General features: G+C 39.1%; 1 long non-coding RNA gene across 1 annotated transcript; it reads left to right on the top strand.

Annotated features, from left to right (window-relative positions):
- The first annotated feature begins 6,866 nt into the window (after window positions 1–6,866).
- On the top strand, window positions 6,867–8,623 carry LOC117806629. The gene is made up of 2 exons (XR_004629710.1): window positions 6,867–8,346; window positions 8,438–8,623. It is a non-coding gene; the product is annotated as an uncharacterized LOC117806629 (long non-coding RNA).
- The last annotated feature ends 8,590 nt before the right edge of the window (window positions 8,624–17,213 follow it).

Raw genomic sequence — 17,213 nt, forward strand, 5'->3', positions numbered from 1 at the left:
CACGGGAGATGCTGGTAAGTTCAGCTATTGACAAACAAGCATAAGTGCCTTATACAAGCCCACTTAAAAAAACTGAACTACCCTTTTAAAATGACTTAACTGGGAATTTCCTAGAAAATAATTGAACAGGAATCAGAATCTCAAGTTTAGTTTGCACAGCAGCATTATCTTATTGATGGAGTAATCCATGTTTCAGAATGACACAAGTAGTGGAGGTTAGAGTTCATTTTGCATATATAAGTTGTTCAGTCTTTGACAAAATACTCAGATGTCAACCAAATGTCTATTAATTTTTTATGTTGTTGTGACAGATGTGTTGTCTGTGCAGCCAGCTGCTGTGAGTTGTGGAAATTGTTCAAATTAATGACAGTTTATGGCAGAAATAACTTTCACTTTAGCGATGTTCAAATGTTTGGCAAAGGAAGGAATGTGCCCAATTTTCAGCTTTGGAGAGAGTGAATCCATGTGCAGCAGGTTTTGATTTGAATGCAGTCCTCTAGTGTTTGCTGGCAATCTCTTGTCCCAGGAAGATGAACATCCCCATGCAATTATAGATCAGTGCAGATAACACTATACTCTGCCCCCCCGAGGCAGAGGCTTATCTTTCCATAGTGAAACTGATCTTTTAAAAGTAGCTTGCCCTGTTTTTTATTTGGGCCCTACAGTGTGGTGCTTGTGCTTCACAAGCCTTGGAGAGCAACAATCTCTTTTTGCATCTCAACACATTGGGATAAAAGGCAGTTGAAGAGTTGTTCCATGCATGTAGGAGAGTAACACTCAACACATGGAGTAGAGTGTGAAGAAAGGTACCCTTGCTTAGTTATGATGTCTTTCCAAAACTGCACCGATTTTTGTTGAGTTACAGAATTTCATCTGTACTATATAAATAGTTGTAAGATATGCTGACAGTCAGCATTATACCATTACTCACTGATGGTGTTGATGGTTCTTATTGTTCAGAAATGTCATCTGGCTATTTTATTGGTCACTTTTAACAGCCAGAACTGATATCAGTCCAACTTTTAAAGCTAGAATTCTTGTCATTTGTTTTACTGCTTATTGTGCTATTAGAATCATTCTACCATTACATCTGTTGGTTTTCTAGATAGAAAGCACAAGTTGTGCTAAAAACAGCAAATGGACTGAATACTTACAATGAACCTTGTTGCATAGGGACAGAAAAATTCCTGGAATGCCTGATTACCATTCCAGCGCTCAACACATCCAGTGTGTATAAATATTTGAAATGGTATGTGCACATAGTGTACCTGAGAGAAAGGGAAAGTATGCTGCTTTCAGTAATCACAAGAATCAGCGCCTACATGTGTCTGTTATTATGTTAATTTCTGTAGTGGATATGCTGCTGGGAAAAACAGTTTAGTCTGCTGAGAGCTTCAGTCAAAGTACAGGTAATCACAAACATACACATGCACTCGTTTTATGATGGGCAATGGATTAAACAATCAGGGACCTCCTCCTGTAATATGTCATGGCTAAATGAAGATATGAGCGGAGATTAATGTTTGGCATGGAATATGTCTGCATAGTCTTGGACTGCATACATCTTGGCAAACACACAGTAGAGATCTGTCTTTTAGCTGGTTCAAAAAGGAGCCTATTACTGTGTTTGTCTGGCTTATCTTACATCATGGCTTCCTAATATGGAAATCATTTCTTGCTCAGGTTTGTCTTCATGACATTTAAAACTATGAAAGGACTTGAAAACATTCCCCTATAAAATCTTGTTTGCTTTTCTCTAAGGGTTACAGCAAGTGTGATTATCAGGCTGCAACAGCTATCAGCCAAAAGGGATTATCTTATCTCCACTAAAAACAACACCATTCTACTTTTCTGCACCTTATGAAACCTCAAAGAAGAACACATGCTGATAATACTTTGTATCGAAATAAATACGCACATATCTGTTTTCCATGTTTTTTCTTTCCCTGGAACTTAAGAGATGACAGCAGTTCCAGTTTCCATGCAAAGTTATGCCAACAGTATTCGAGCTGTGATTTAACATTTGCATGAGTAATGCAATCCTCCCCTCACACCAACAAAGAAAATAAGGTTACTGCCTATAATTTTGTTTGAAATACTAGCCAGGAGGCTGTTGAAGTTAGCTCACCACTCTCAAAGCAATATCTGCCTACCAGTTTCTTTGGAGCTCACTGTACATGACAGGTTTGAATGAACTTATACCAAAAGCAACTTTAATAGTTTCCTTTATAACCAAAGGAAACCATAAACGGAAACACCAAAATGATCCGCTTCTCCATATCCAACCTGTCTGACCTCAACATCAGAGCCATTATACGCATAGCACGCACGATAGCACTCGACCCCAGGCACCCCCTCGACTCTTTCCTCACACTGATCCCATCTGGCCTTAGATACAGATCCCTGGTCTGGAAACGATCTTGGTTTGGCAGGATCTTTGTCCCATCTGCCATCACACTAATCAACAAAACACCCTGGTAGCTGTCCCGAGTGTATGTGGGTTCATGTAGGATATGTGGGTTCGTGTGCACTGTATGGTTGTCATGCACGGTGGATGTTAGGTATTAATGTTTTCTGCGTATGCTTGTACCGACAGGTAACAAATGCTCATGTTAAGGACAATAAAGGTATATCTATCTATCTTTAAGCTGCCAGACTAGCAAGCCTAGAAAGCTAGGCTAGAATGCTGCATGCACCAGCCTCATATGTAACCATAGACTGTATAAAATATGGACGTAGTATCCGTGACGTCACACATCTGTTTCTGAAGCGCTGTTTTGATGCCAATCGTCGACGGCAGACATATTGCTGCTGTCGAGAGATTGTGACGTAAAGAGGCGGGCTCTGAGCCTCCTAGCCAACAGCTACAGTTTTCCCGTTTTCCAGTTTTATGTTTGTTTGTTTGTTATGATGTTTAATTTAATTCTTTTTGCGTCTGAACTTGTGTTAGCTAGCAAAAACAAGGGAAACAGAAGTGCACTGATAGGTTTGCTAGCGCTTTAGTTAGTATTAAGATTAGAGATGCTTATAAAGATTTTGCGAGGCGACTAGCATACATTCTGACAATAGGAACAGCTTTCTTGACTCTATTGAAACTCTGCTGTTATTATGTGAGAAGCTTAAAACATGAAGTTTGGAATTGGAATTTATTTGGAATTTATTTATTATAGGATAGCCCCTTGAGATGCAGCATCTCAATTTCAAGGGGGTCCCAATAAAACACAAAGCAAATGAATACACACAAAACAGTAAATCACAACAAACACAAAAACACAAACACAGACAGCTCTCCCTCACCCTTACTCACTCCTGGACCCAACCAGCACCCCATCATCAAACAAAACCTTGAAAATAGACAGCATCAACACAACAAAAAGGCATCACAAAAGTACGTCAAAAACAGGAACAGCTTGTTTTTAAATAATAAAACAAATTTGATTTAAAGCAGTGGATGGAGGTGATGGATTTAAGAGAAGGGGGTAGATTATTCCAATCGGATGGGGCTTTGTATTTGAATGACCTCTGACCAAGTAGCCAACTTGTTTGCTGAGGCTGAGCTTTCCCCTCCTTGGCTCTAGTTTCATGCTAAACCAACATGTAGCCTCAATTAAATGCAAATGATCATCTCATCTCACTCTTTGTAAGAAAACAAATTAATATGTTCCCAAAACTAAATGTATAGCGTCAGCACACAGACTGTGCAGAGTGCCATGTACTTTCTGTCACTGTGCTGTCCTGCATATTATTGCTCTTGCTGGGTGTCAGGGGGTCCATGAAATTGTCTCCATGACAAAAATGTCTTCCTTTGTTTTGTCTTGATTTGCTTCTTCATGTCACTTTTCACCTTTTTCCTCGGTTCTGTTTTCCTTGGATTTTCTCACTGATTTTGATTTCCCCAGTTGAAGTTTTCATACTTATCAAACTATTCATGTATGACTGAAATTTCAATGCAATCTTTTTTAATTCAAAGTTTAGTTCAGGATAATATTTTGTACTGTACTTTATTTTTCTTTCTCAGTCACTTTTCATCTCCATTCCCTATAATCTTCTCAGGGGTATTCTCCAGTTTTCCACCTAATGCAGCCCTTGGCCATTCTGTGCTTTCCCATCTGTAACAGCATCTCCTCATAGTCTGCTTAGTATCAACGTCCTTGACTAAACTTCCAAAAATTTCCCATAGGATTTAATGTTATGTCCGAGGGAAGGGAATTAAATATAGTCAGAGATAATACCCTCATGTCAAAAACAAGGTTTTCTGTAAAGAATATCTATAATTCTGAAATATGCATGAGCTTAGTGAAATTACATATAAACTATGATAAAACAATTTAAATTCTTCTCCCTACTCTCAGACATATTTCAGATTGCTTTTGGGTCCCACAAAAAGTTTAAGTCAGCTGGCCTTGAGCTAAAGAGTATAAACATCAACTGGGAAATGAGATATGTTTTGCCTTAGACGTGGTTCCTGTGCAAATCTGCGCAGACAAAGAAACCTGATCTGCTTGGTGTTAACTGTTCTGTCAACACATTTGACATTTAGGGCCGTGGAGACAGCAAGACAAACCCAGAACGAGAGGGAAAAAGAGGAAAACTCTCATTTGACCACATCTTTTAGTCTGACTGGATAATATATGAGGTGTTTTTGCTCCACAAACTGTCATGTTAAGCCACTGCAGAGGAACCATTTTAGCATCTGTGCACTGTAAGGGGAGACTGTTTAGAGTATCTGGAACACAATAAATGTGGAGACACTTTCTGATGGGCCATGATAAGACTGTGCAGACACAGAAAAACACAGTAAAGGCAGAGGAAACACATCCTGTCAGACCCAGATAGCTCCGTATTTCACATTTATTAGATTACTCCTCAAGAGAAAGTTGCTTCCTGTCGGCTGTGGAGGTAAACAACATACACTACGCTGCATGAAAACACCTGTCAGTCTGTTATCCAAGACTGAGTTTTATAAGCTATGAACGGATGCTAAGCAGAGAAGACTAAGTTGTAAATCTTCAAAGCGATAAGGTGAAAAGGAAAAGGATTTACATATGGTTTCATGGCCCTGATATTTTTATCCCCATTTCTTTTTAGGTACACAGATAAAGCAGAAGTAAAAGTGCTAAGTCTGGATCACATTTGACCACAAAAACAATACATATATATTTATTAATAAGCTCAATGAGATTCAATTTTTCTTACCAAGTGAAATTTTGAACATTTAGGTCATTCCCTACATTCATGAACTTTCTTGAGCAACTGAGTTTTGCTTATGTCATCAGCTGAATTAATCTTTAGTATGTAAATTGCTTCATAAATATTAAATGTTAAGGCAACATACATGATTAATACCACAAGAAAAAACAATTTCCAAGTGGCTCTAGTCAGATTTTATGTAAAAATCTGGCATTGAACTTTCCCTCAAGCAACATAAAATCTACTAGATCCACTGCACTGTAGTGCAGATGCACTTGGCTGCTGCGTAATCACTGAATCAGAGTTCAAGGAGTTGCATCTGTTGGTATTCGGTATGTTTAAGGTGTCCTTGAGCAAAACATATAACTTCAATAAAGATGCGATCAATTCCGCTCTCAAACATACCAGTGTTTGCAAGAAGAAAGAATTTGAATTTGCTGATTAAATAAAAGTGCACGCACAAATATTCATCTTGAGTTATGTACCATACCTGTCAACACTAAAGTAAAAGTAGACAGTGATGTTAGCAACAACACCACAAAGCTCTGTTTCAATCAGTGTGTTTCTCTTTTTGGCAGGCAGCGCATTCCTTCAAAGGTCCAAGTCTGTCCCAAAAGATGAGTCTGTTTCCAGGCTGAACAATAAACCAAGAACAATCTCTCTTTCCATTTTTCAGCAAGCTAATCAAATAAGACCTGCAGAAAAGTTCTAACCACATGTTGGTTGTCAGCAATGCAACTCTTGTTTTAAACAAACACAGACAGAAAAATAACTAACAATTTATGTTGGATTGCTGTCTGGTTAAACAAGCTAACACTGTCAAAAAGAATTAAATCAACAATTCACTTCCAAGGCCAATGCTACACCATTGCACCAAGTTCCATGAAAATCAGGTCAGTAGTTTTCCATAAACCTGCTGTTGAACAGAAAAACAAACGACACTGACGACGAAACTTTCTTGATGAATTTAATAAAGATTGGTGAGCTTGATTCCTCATAATATAGAGCCCCCTTCTCCCTGCATCTCATCCTGTGTCCCCCACTCCTGCCAACAAACCAGACTCAGTTCGTGGAAGAAGAAATGTCATGAAATGAAAGCTTAGACAAAGGCTTACTTCTGCAGGCCATTCAAAGTAATGAGTTTCTTCTAATTGAATTGTCTTGATTAGATCTGAGATTATCCTGAGAGATGTTTTACGTAGTCAGACAAAGGTCAGGGGAATATGTTGATAGGGAGATGACAGCTAGGTGAATTAACACTGGACTACTGGAGCTTGGTCTCTTTGGTGTGCCATGAAATGTCTAAGATGGAGGCATGACATAACTCATTATAATGTCTTGAGCAAAACACCCCTGATAGGCTTTGAGCAAACAGCTGCTATAAACCAGTTAATCACAAGTTTAACACTCCACAATCTCGGCCATTATCTGATGACAAGATATACCTCTGGGAACAATGTGCAACGTCTTAGTGTAGCCAGCAGGTAGTTAAACAACTTCCAGAAAAGACATCCTTGAATGCATTTGCTGCATTATTGTTTACAGTCCAATCAGTAACTTGTGAAGCAACTGTGTTCACGTTAAAGGTGACGTTAAATTTAACCCTTGAGGATAAGTCTGCAAAATAAACGCCATCATTTCTTTGTTAATTAAATCCGCTGCCTCGTCATCTGCTCATGGCAACTCTCAGTTTTGCTGTAGTTACACTGAGGCGCCTCTCTGGCTGACTTTAGTAGTATGAAAAGATAAACTGTTTTACTTTCTAATGATGAGTCTTAAGTTTGCCAAAAGAGCAACTTCATGATTCAGATTTGTGAAAGGTAAAAATTTGTCAGCCTTTTCAGGTTTCCCCCAAGAGAAGATAATCTTTCACAATGCTAGTGTTAGTTGATTGAGGTTGAATTGAGCTCTTTTGGCACATTTAAGGACATCTGAAATCTAAACCCTGATTGGCTTTTGCTGCACAGTATCAAGCAGATTTGTTGCTCAAGTTGAAATATGTTTTATCTAGATGGGATTGTTAGCTGCACTTGCACACAGAAATCAGTGTAAAGTGATAAATCAATTGTTGTCAGATTGCTGCTGATGTGGGAGCTGGAATGTTGTTACAGTGGATTGTGTTCAGCCTGCTTTTGCTCCCAACACAGGCTGTTTTTCCTGCTTAAACCAAAGCCTGCTGTTATTTGAGAGAAGGTCCAGACTGTACTCCTTGTTCTATTATTCATAATGACCTCATTCAAAGATTCTGCTTCAAATTGTGAATTTTGCAGGCAGTTGACACGCTCTTGGGTATTGCAAATGTTTTCAGATACTGTTAGTAGTACAATTGTTTAAATGGAGAGCAAAAGCGGTGGACTGGATCCTTGATCTGACAGTGATATGGCTTTTTATCAAATACGTTAAACAGACATCTGCTTGCAAGTGGTACTAACAGTCTGCTTTTAGACTTCACCTCTTAACTCAAATCCAGTTCTTGCTTCACAAGTTGCTAGTCAGACTGCAAATACAGGCAGCACAGGTTAGAAGAAGTCTGGGGCAGACGTATTTTATCACTAACTCCCTCACTCAAAACTCCCAGGAATATACAGTTGTAGTTTTGAGATAGAGAGAGAGACACATTCGCTCCATGAGGAAGCACTTGGTAACAGTGGCAAGGAAAAAGTCTCTTAACACGCAGAAACCTTGAGCAGAACCAGGCTCATGGTTGAACAGCCATCTGCCGTGACTGGGTGTGTTACAAAAAACATACACCCTGACAGACAGAGAGATATACAGACAAAAATAATCACAAGAAAATAAGGACTTATCAGTGCTGCAAGTTGTCCAGAACACTCTGGTACGCAATATGGCCACTTCTAAATTCAACTCCTTGGCGTACTGGGACTCTTACCGGTGTACCAGGACTTCCTGCCAGCTGCTAGTACCCTTTCCTGTCCTCTTCATACAACAGTTCCTCTTGGCGATTCTTACCGGCAACCAAAATACGTTACCCATGGCGCACTGTGTGACGCTCGCATCCTCATGTGGACATTACATCATGATGCTCATTCTGTTTGCAACGGCAAGTCAAGTCAAGTTAATGCTACCTCCCAAGTCTCTGACTGGAAAAGGGCACAAAGAGGACAGGAACTGAAGCAGAGCTGGATGATGACACAGGTCTGAATGAATTCACCTTGTTATGTCATTTCCTCTCTGAATCTATCACCACAGTCATAGCTAAATCCTTTTCTACCTTTTTCTCTTACAGCCACTCTCCTCTCCTATCCATGTCTGTTTTTGTTTTGTGATGGAAGTGGAGTCAACTCGCTTTCATCGCTCTCTGGTTAAGTCCTCCAGTGAAGCCCCTGATGACTCCTTTCCACCAGGGATGCAGAAGTTATTTGTTTGTGTGACAGACTGAAGGCTTTTCAATGAATACATGTTGTGGAAATCAGCAAAACCTTCAGGTGTCTTTTGTAACTGTAGAAATTTAGAACAGAAGACTGACTTACTGATACTGACCACATGATACACACATCAACAAGTGACTAAAAGGAAACAAGCACTTATCTTAATCATTTAATATTAATTGAAATATGACCAATAGGAGGGATAACAACTTTAGGACCGTAAGTGGGACCAATTGTAATCATTTTAGCTGCTGAAGCAGGTCTGTGGTCCACATCGGTGATCCGCAGAAAACCAAGGAGACAAGGGAAACCAAAAACTCCTGGATATGAAGTTAGTAAGACGCACAGAAGGGATGAGAATAATTACAGATAAGCAATAACTGAGAGACAGAGGAAGAGAAAGAAATTGGCGTGTTAAGTGTCAAGCTCAAAGCAGCATAACTGTTAACACACCTTGTTAGGTAATATTGTCTCATTTGCACAAACATTAGTAATAGTTTGCAGGAAGCCTTCCAGCCACCTGATGATTGTTATTCCTGTATTAACTTTTTTTCCCTTTCTCTGTTTGGATGTTCAACTCCTGAAGGAAATATTAGTGTTGTGATTCTATTGCGAAAAGCTCTGCTGTGTTCATCTTCTTGGTGTTGATGCTTTTTTTGTGATTAGTAAGTATTTTCTTAAATATGAGCTCCCTACTGTGGCTGAATACAAAAACACAGCTCTCAGACTGAATCATAGAGATAATGAAAAGTAAAATAAACAAGTTCCAGGCACGGAAAACCGAAATAAGGGAGATTAAAGATGCTGAAAATATGTGGGAAACTGCAGATATGGTAATAATTCTATAAATTCCTTTCTGATAAAGTGTCATTTCATTCTTTATTGTTACATAAAAAAAATCTGTGCAGCTGCTTTTAGTTTTTGAGACGAAGCTGAAAATTGTGAACTGCTGTCGTCTGACATTCATTGATCAGAATGGATGAAGAAGCCTTGTTGCTTTGACCTGAGTCCATTTAGTTTCTATAAGATCAACAGCCCAGTGGAGCTGACACATTCCAGTTGAATCCCGCCCTGTGTAATTTGACTAAATGAGATATCATCTGTCTCTAATGCTCATGAGATTTCAGTTATTATTTCTTGGCTAAGTATTTGAATCAACTTCACCTTCTCCTGAACTCTGCAATCTCTCTCAGAGTTAGCTTGTGGCTTCCTTTGTTTGTCTAAATCCTGTAAAGCACCTACACAAGAAAAGATCACCTGTGAGTTTAGCTGCACTGCACACTGCTCTATTTATCTGGAAACTCCTGCTCAGGGTTTTGTGGTGCAGAAACTGAAACCTCAGATTCAGGATGTTTCAGATTGTGAAAACGAATTCTTCTTGATATCAGCAGAAGGATGTGTTTTCTCTGTTTCCGCAGTTACCACAAAAACAAGAAAAACCTTAACCCTAACAGCATGATAGTAAGTTTCATGAATCTGTAATGTTTAGTTGCTTGAGTGATGTAGGCGGCTGTGACCTTTTGATGTCAGAGTAATTTATCTCTCAATGAATCATTCCCTTTTTAGTATGTTTTCTCCATCACCGGAGTTCGCCTTGTTCCTGAGCCAGGCGTTACTCTGCACATTCCCTTCCACAGAACTGTCTTTATCTTCTTCAATGGCATCCATAGTGTAAGTCGGTATCCAGTCTCAGCTTATGATGCATGAAATTATGACAAATTGTATGGTTTACCTCAGACAAAGGAGAGGTCACATCTCAAATTTGTCACTTTTTTTTTTACTTGAATCTGCTGCAGACAAGATTTTTGTCAACATCAGCCTCTTGTATAATTGTCACATACCCACATTCATTATGCTGTTCTCTGGACCTTAAATTGTCATGAAACTATACACATTTTGGCGCAGATAAAGAAGAGACAAAGTCATAATTTGGATCTTTTGCTGCATGTATTGTGTCTCCATGTGAGAGGCAGCCGATTTGATTTCTCTTCCTTAAAAGTCTTCCAGACACAGAGATGGTTTTCCTGGCCAAGTCTGATACCACTTCCCTGTGACTGATTCACAATTTATCCGTGATTCATGACAATAGCAGTCTGACCAGCAGAGGTGGGAGTTCCTGTATTACTTTTGGACATCATTCACAGTCTTCATAGAACACAGTCTTGTTAGAACATGTCCATCGGTGTTTACTTTGGATTCAAATGTAAAGATAAAAAGATGTGAGGACGCTGGATACTGCAAGTGAACCGTAGCTGTCAGTTAATTCTAACATGGGGAATTCTCTTTAATAAAAACACATGTTGAGTTTGATTTAATGGTCAGATTTGTCGGCCGGAGGCTTCGACTGATGAAATGATGGGGAAAACTTGTAGAACAAAATGAGACAGACCATCAAAATAAGTGGTTTGCACTGATTGAGCTGTGGCAAAATCCTCCTTTGGAGAATCTTTTTTTCTTTAAGCAAAATGATAGTGGCAGAAGAGACCCTCAAAGCACAGGGGAGAGATTTTGTGTTTGGGCCATCTTTGATTGTCTGCTAACTTAAAACAGGTCAGCTCTGCAGCTGTAGAGACCATGAAACCATATCTTCTTGAAGATTCATGCCCAAGAAAAGTGAACTAAATATTGAAACTAACTCTGTGTGTCAGATACTTCTCAGATGTGGTGGCAACATGACTGAAGCAGGGGAAAGAAGTTGTTTTATCCTCACATTGGGTTGTCTACTTAGTGCCAGGGGGATGGAGAGAGAAGAGGGTAATCCTGGCAGACATTGTGGTCTGTTTAGTTTCAGTCCCCCACCCTCCATCTAAAACAAATGTGGGCTGTTTGTTGGAACTGCAGGACTTTGCATCTTGTCCTTGTTTGGCTGAATGGACACTCCCCTTCTTTTCTCTCATCATTCAAACTGATTAAAAGAAGAATAACTCGTATAACCAATTATAAAGTATTGTGTCATTAGCATGTGCACATTTAGAATATTTCAGAGAAGCCAAAAAACTTCATTGCACCATAAAAATCATACAACTTTCTTGTGAGTAATCATATTTTAAAAAGTTAAAACACAACAATAACAATATATCAGACTTCCCAAACAATCTTCCCGGTGAGACGTCAGTCAAAGTTTAAAAGCATGTAAGCTAGCTGGTTCTCTTTAAACCAGTAGAGCTGATTGCATACAGCAGGTCACATTAAAAACAAATTCATAAAATTACGTCATTGAAATATGTTTTAATGATTTGTATATTTCCTCATTTTATATATCTGCATCATTCAGTTTAATTCAGTCCACCTTTTATTTAGTCTTGGGTCTAACAGCTAGCTAACAAATATGGGAAAACAACACATGCACTCTGCAACAGGTGTTCTAAATACTGTTAAAGTCACAACAGGTGTTTCAAATTATCAAGATGATTCCTCAGAAACAAACATGAACTCAAGTGATTGACATGCTCTTTTATCAGTTGCATGATTTGAATTGAAACATATAGATAGATTTACAAAGTGCAAAGTAGCCTTCCTGCACAAAGATCATATACTGAATAAAACATGGTCAGAATAAACAGCCATCCAGAGCGAGGCCAGAATTTCTTGAGCTCCCCCTAGTGACTCATTGCAATAAAAGTCATCAACCCACCATCCTTCATTACAACAGATGGAACATGGTCCAACTATAAAACGTAAGTCATTGAACTTTCCATAGCTGTGAGTGTCTGTTGTGACCATAGACCATGTATAAATAATGGACATAGTATCCGCAACGTCACCCATCTGTTCCTGAGTGCTGTTTTTAAGGCTAATTGTCAGCGGGAGCCATATTGGTAATGCTGAAGTCAACCAAAACAAAAAAACAAACTTAGTGTGAGGTAAAGAGGCGGGCTTTGAGCCTCTTAGCCAACAGCTATGTGTTCCCGCCTGTCAGTCAAGTCAGTCATGTCCTTATTTGGGCAAAAAATCTTAATCTTAATATCTTCTCAACCATAGCGTTAGAAAAAAATTCACCCCCTGTACAGTGTGTGCCGAATTAGCTACGTAGACCCAAGCTGTTCTTTGAACCAGGCTGTAAACATGTTTATTAATGCTGCAAAGATCGTCTTTTTATTTGGTGTGTATGTGGTTTCCAGTGTTTCTGCTGCCAGCCTCAAGCTGATTCTCCATGAATTGCAGTTGATACTTCCACATGGGCTTTACATTTTGAGACCGGAGGTTGCCGCTTGGTTGTGATGGGGCGCTGGTTGGCCTTGTGGTTTAAAGCTAGGGTTGGTAGTCTCGGAAAACTAGCATGAATTTGAATGTAGCATGTCCTCATGACTCCGTCTAACCCCTCCCCCCCTCCCCTCAGAGCTCCTCCAAAATGTCGCCCCCCCCCCCCCGCTCACATGCACAAGCTCCACTGATTTGCGACCATATGATCGTGACTGATTCAAAACCGGTCCTCACCAAAACATTACCATAGTGAAAGTTAAAAACACAAATAAACATGGCTGCTGTTAGTACTCAAACTGTCATTCTAGCATTATCTAGCTGTACCGGCGACACGATATCAGGAGAAAAGTTATAACACATATATAATACTGTAACAGCTCTACTGTTTTTTAAACGTGTTCAGTGTAGATGTTCTTAATTCCTACAGTGTTGACAGTTAGTGAAGGCATCAGGAGAGGTGTAGCGTGTGCGAGCGGGAGAAAGGAGAGACAAGAGGAGAAGTTTTTCATTCATTCAAACATTGGTTGTTGCTTTGTTGGTTGGCGTGATCACGGCCGACAGTGACCGGTTATTAAAGCTCAACGTGTTCACGAATCGGATGCTACAATACATCTACATTTTCTGTAGGACTTACTGAATGTCATTAATTCTTCTGCTTGTCAGAGCCCCCGTGGTTAGAGCTTTTCAGACTCTGATCCAGACTACAGTCCTGAGCAAAGCACCTCATCGGGTCAGAGGGGACAGGCCCGAGGTCGAGCGAGAGGGGCAGTCAGTAGAGGCAGGGGAAGCAGAGGCTTGGGACGGGAAGTGAACGCTGGGGAAATGTACGCGCAGGAGGCGGGCAGAGCGGCAGGACAGGATTTGATTAATTTAAAATTTTGGACCCCAAAAACGGTGATTGGTTGGTGTTTTCCCAGGTTTACTCCGGCTGTAGATAGCAGCTTTTTTTCGTTCTTTTTTAAGAACACATTATGTATTGATTGCCATTGGGACATAAAGATCATTTTAACCAGTATAACAAAAAGTGTATCTAAATCTGATTACCAACCCCAGCTTTAAGTGCACGCCTCATCAGTGGAGGCTGTAGTCCTCGTCACAGCAGTCACTGATTCAATTCTCAGCCACGACCCATTGCTATATGTCTTTCTTAACTTTTTACTCCCCACATGTCCTGTCTCTCTTCTTCTGTCTTTTTAAAAAGGCAAAATATACCCCAAATTATAACTGGGAAAAAATGTGACTATGTTCTGCTGTGGAATGTACCTTTCTGAGGAACATTTAATGAAATGTTTTGGTTTGCAGAAGGGGTGTTTTGTCAGTCCCTTGGCTCCACCAGCGCAGTGTGTCAGCAGTCAGGCAGTATTTTGGCTTCACATCTCTCAGTGGGAGGAGATACAGGAGAGCTGTCCTTACTGCAGCACACAATCAATGATAAACTTACACAAAAAACTTGCCGTGCTGATATCAAGAACTAAAGTACTACAGCACAGTCTTGAGCAAAATATTGCGTAAATGTGGAATTAGTAACAATAAAAAAAGGTAAATTTATTTATAAGATTATATCAGCATCATGAAAAACAACACATAAAGAAGGCATTTTCATCTCTATTGATAGGAGAGGGGGTTGGAGGGGTCTGAGTGTTTGGCAGCTCTTACAGTAAGTCATGCTTGGAATTAGTAAGTATTTCATTTTGCTTCAATTGGCACATTCAATAGCTGTTTGTCTCATATGATAAGATCCAGTAACTGTCATGCAACAGTACAAAAGAAACAATCAAGACCAGTGATAGACTGCTGATGCTGATATTGTTGAATTTGGGTTGATTTTTCAGTTTACAGAGGAGAAAAACTACGCTCTAATCTTATTTCATTAAAGACAGGTTGGGTCATGTGATAGTCAAAATTGTATAACAAATACTTGCCAGTGAAAAGCTCAGGTTGAGGTTACCAAACATTCTTTATGTAAGGGATAATGTATGGCTTTGCGTTGGTGTCTTGTCTCACCCTGTTGGGATTCTTTTTTGCATAACAACCTGCTAACCATACATTATCCTGCTTATTATCCTGCTTATTACCCGGCCACTAACTTAAAATACAAACACGTTGTCAAAAACATTGATTAAAATATTATTTTATAGATTTAAAATGATTATGTTTACACTTTCCACGTTATGGATTCTTATCTGCCTGTTAAATGTGATCGAACTCTTTTCAGTGGATTGTTTTGACATGAATACGTGTGATCAGTTTGACTCTGGTGTTGCTCATGTTAGTGAATGTTAATAACCGCTGTCAAGGGGTTTTGACCAATCAGAATCAAGCTTCTTACGCAACCAGAAAATCAGTAAGAAAGCCGGGTAATAACTTCAGTTAAAAGCCTTTTAAGAGGTTAACCCATGACCTCAGTGGTGTGCTCAACCTGTTGTGCTCATGCGTTGCTGCATTTATAACAAGTTTCATCAATTCAACTGCTCATGTCTCTGAATATGGAGACGTATTTCAATGACCCTGTAGCACATGTGGCATCCTTCAGCAGAGGATAAATGTCCCCGCATCCACCAGGTAAGCTCTTCACGTTTTTGAGAGGATCCCTCTTCCCAGTAACCACAGCGACCGCAAAAACATTTTAACCCCCCTACTCCACCCACTCCATGTTCCCTGATCCTGATACTATTTCTCTCCGCCGTGGGAATCTGAAGTGTGTAGCGCTCTGAAAAACAACACCATTTGATTGACAGGTTCACTGATGAACATGAAGGTACTCTCTGGCAGAGGTTGATGATGCACACTGTGTTGACTGAACTACCTGCATCTAAAGGACACAAAGGCACTTCGGTGTGAAGCAGCATAACTATGTAGAAAACAATATAGAAGTATGGATTTGCATTCTTGTCACACAGAAATAGAGAAGATGGTGGTCTGCTTTCTTTTTTGGGCATATCAACAACATGCTGCTTTCTTTTGAGCATAGAGAGGAAGAAAACACTGACACAGAGTCTGTGCAGGAAGAAACACAAAGGGAACATTCATATTGTATTTGTTTTTGCTTTTCAAGGAGAACATTATGACAAACTTCAGAACTGAATGTATGATTTGCTCTCAATCAAAATAAATGAAAAATGCAACATGGAAGCATCTGAAATTCTGCTTGATGTAGATTCATGCATTTTCTCATTCTGTCAGTCTGGAACTTTTCTTTGTACTCAAACACTGCTGTTGTGTGTTCAAATAGACTGTATTAGTACTACATGTTTGAATACAAGAATCATGCAATCTATACTTTTGGCATTTGCTTGTTTTAGCTTGATTGTTTGAATGGCTAGCTAGCATTTGCATTGTGAGCCAAAATATGTTTCCAATGGATCCACACTGTCTTTGGCTTTTACCAAAAATCCACAGTGACAACAATACGTCTCTGCGATCCTTCTTCAGCAAAGAGTGAACACCCCTACAGGAGATGTGTGCTCATTGGTCTAAGCTTTTTTTTTTTATTTATTTACAATTTTATTGCTTTTTTCATCTTTTTGCAACATTCATATGTTTACAGATATTCATAAATGTAAAAAAAAAAGAAAACAATTGTGTATCTGCTTCAATCAAGAAACAGAAAAAAGGGGGGGAAAAAAAGAATAAACAGACAAATAAAATTGCAACAAAATACTGATAATGAAAATACACAAAAGCACAAATACATACAAAACCCCCCCCAAAAAAACCATGTTAATACAATTTCATACAGTGCCCTTGTTAGGTGATAATAAAGATCTGGTAACTCTTCCACTTTAAAAGAAAATCATTCATCCTATTAGTCTGTCTAAAGAATTTTTTTTCATATGAGGCCACCCTACAGGGGGCTTCTATCTTTCTTCATCCTCTTAATAGAATCTGTGTGCCCACGCTGCTTGAATCAATTCTGCATTTCTGCAGCCTCTCACTATAGATAGGTCACAAATTACAAATAGCCAAGGACAGAATTCAAAATTGTCTCTTGTGATCTCCTATATGCAGTTGACTTTTTATGAGTACAAAACACCAGAAATGTAACTTGGAACATGTATCGTAAAACTGTTAATTAGAGGATCTGTATATAAAATGGTTCCTTCTGGAAACTGCTCAGACACTTTGATTTATATGGTACAAGAAAATTGGATTACTGTAAGTACGGGCAGGGAAGACCAAAAGCAATGAAGAAAACAAATCAGTGAAAATCAACAAAATAAGTGGAAAAAAGTAATTGTTGTGTTTGTCCTTCAGGGCCACCGTACAAGTGATACAAGTACACATTCAATTACTTGTGAATATTATATTCCATTACTATCAGATCTTTTGGGATAAAAATGCTGCTAAATTATACACACTTTGCAATTAAAAAAGCTCATCAAAGCTTTAAACCCACAAAACATGTATTTGAAAAAATAACATGCACTCAGT

This window comes from Notolabrus celidotus, chromosome 22 (genome assembly GCF_009762535.1).
Source record: "Notolabrus celidotus isolate fNotCel1 chromosome 22, fNotCel1.pri, whole genome shotgun sequence".
NCBI lineage: Eukaryota > Metazoa > Chordata > Actinopteri > Labriformes > Labridae > Notolabrus > Notolabrus celidotus.